The sequence below is a fragment of the Mus pahari genome, chromosome 8, assembly GCF_900095145.1.
Source record: "Mus pahari chromosome 8, PAHARI_EIJ_v1.1, whole genome shotgun sequence".
In the NCBI taxonomy this organism is placed as follows: domain Eukaryota; kingdom Metazoa; phylum Chordata; class Mammalia; order Rodentia; family Muridae; genus Mus; species Mus pahari.
The window spans coordinates 12,047,939-12,050,023 of record NC_034597.1 but is presented as its reverse complement, the minus strand read 5'-3'; the positions used below and the strand labels follow the sequence as shown (position 1 = coordinate 12,050,023).

At 46.2% G+C, this 2,085-nt stretch overlaps 1 protein-coding gene across 5 annotated transcripts in view; it reads left to right on the top strand.

Annotated features, from left to right (window-relative positions):
* Nucleotides 1-2,085, top strand: part of Cfap70 (cilia and flagella associated protein 70) — a 57,918-nt gene that overhangs the window by 1,975 nt on the left and 53,858 nt on the right. The gene's annotated exons all lie outside the window — the stretch shown is intronic.

The window sequence follows — 2,085 nt, the reverse complement described above, 5'->3', positions numbered from 1 at the left end:
TCTCTCTCTCTCTCTCTCTCTCTCTCTCTCTCTCTCTCTCTCTCTCTCTGTGTGTGTGTGTGTGTTGTGCATTCATTTATTTTGGTGTGTGTGCAGGTACATGTGCATATATAAGTGAGGAGGCCAAGGATCAGTGTTAGGTGTCTTCCTGTATTACTGTTCACCTTGGCTTTGAAGATAGGGTCTCTCCTTGGCTATCCAATTAGCTCCAGGAATGTATCTATGTCAAGATTGCCCCACCCCACCCCTACCCTAACCACAACCATGGCATCTCATATAAAATCATTTAGTTGTAGCTTGTTTACATTCAGGATTTAGTTCATTATTGTCATGGTGGGAAGCATGGCAGCGCACAGGCAGACATGGTGCTGGAGAAGGAGCTCAGAGTTCTACATCCAGATCAGGAGGCAGCAGGAAGAAAAAGAGACTCTAGGCCTGGCTTGAGCATTTGAAACCCCAAAATCCACTCTCAGTAACACACTTCCTCCAACCAGGCCACACCTCCTCCAACCAGGCCACACCTTCTAATGCCACTCTATAAGTATTCAAGTATATGAGCTTATGGGAGGCATTCTTATTCAACCCACATATGCTTGCCACAGGCTCCCAAGGGTTATGCGGATGCTAGTCAGGGTCTCATGCTTACACAGTAGGCGCTTTATTGAGTGAGCCATCTCTCTAGCCCCATGTGTTTTAATCTGTAGTCTTTGTATTAGTGAAGGGTTCTCTAGAGGACCGAAGCCGTCTAAACAAATGTATGTTGAGTGGGTTTTATGAGATTGGGTTACATGATATGGTTGGGGTAGTCCACCAGTGACTGTCTCACACTAGAGAGACCAGGAACCTATTAGCTCACTCCACTAGACTGGGTCCACAGTAGTTCCATTGCGGTGCTGGATGCTTTCTGGAGAGCTGCTGATCTTCAGTCCACAATGCCTAAAGAAACTGCTTCGAAGTTCAGTAAAAGAATCGGTAGTGTCCACAGAAGTGTAGGACTTGCCAGAAAAGGGAGGCAAGGAGGAATGAGGAAAAGCATCCTCTCCTCCATGTCCTTGCATCTTGGCTTCAAGGAATTTGACCACAAATTCCTTCGAGGGTGGCTCAGCAGCTTGCCTCTTCGTTGATCCCAGATCCAGGCGGGATAAAAGCAGCCCAGCTATCGGTCTTTATTTTTGATTTTGTAATTTTTCAGCTTTTTAAGTGACATATCTCAGGGATGCTTACCAAACCCTCAGATCTCAAGATTGCCCCCCTCACAGATACAAGGCTTGGAGATGCATACAATATTCCAGATCCCAAAATTTGTCTCTATCTTTCTTCCCATAAGAACCCTTGGGGTCCCCCCTCACAGACCACCAAACTCACAACCAACAGAAGAGATGCTGAAAGTCTGCACCTTTGGCTAAGGGTCTCAGGTTCCTCTTATGAAACAAGTTCTCTGGCTTGGCCATTCCAAGTGTCAAGCGTGGGCTCCCTGGGAACCAGCTAACCGTGGAAGAGGCCATCTCAACCTTACCCTCACTTTGTCCTCCCTGGTTTCTCTACTTGGCTCTATGTTTCTCTGAAACCCATACAAGGAGCCCCTTCCTTGCTCTCTTCCCAAGCATCATGAATGAAGAAGGCAGAATGGAAGACTTCTTGTATAAAAAGCTGCCTACGAGACAGAAACAATTCCTTAGTTCCCAGGAACAAAGCAGGAACTGAACTTGGAGATTTTGAACAGTGGCAGTGATGGGCTGGGGGTGGGAGTGGGTGGGGGCAACACTCTAAAACAGGGAAGTAGAGTTTAATGTTTTTAATGTTTCACAAGGACAAAGCTTTGGGCTGTCATGGATAGGAAGGTGAGACTGAAATCATGTCCCCCAATACAACCATGGCTCTGAAAAATCAAGGCCTAGGACAATTAAATCCACTTGCCATCCTCTCTCTTTAGAAAGACAAAAAGACGCCTTTAATCCCAGCACTTGGGAGGCAGAGGCAGGTGAATTTCTGAGTTCAAGGCCAGCCTGGTCTACAAAAGTGAGTTCTAGGATAGCCAGGGCTATACAGAGAAACCCTGTCTCGAAAAACCAAAAAAAAAAAAAA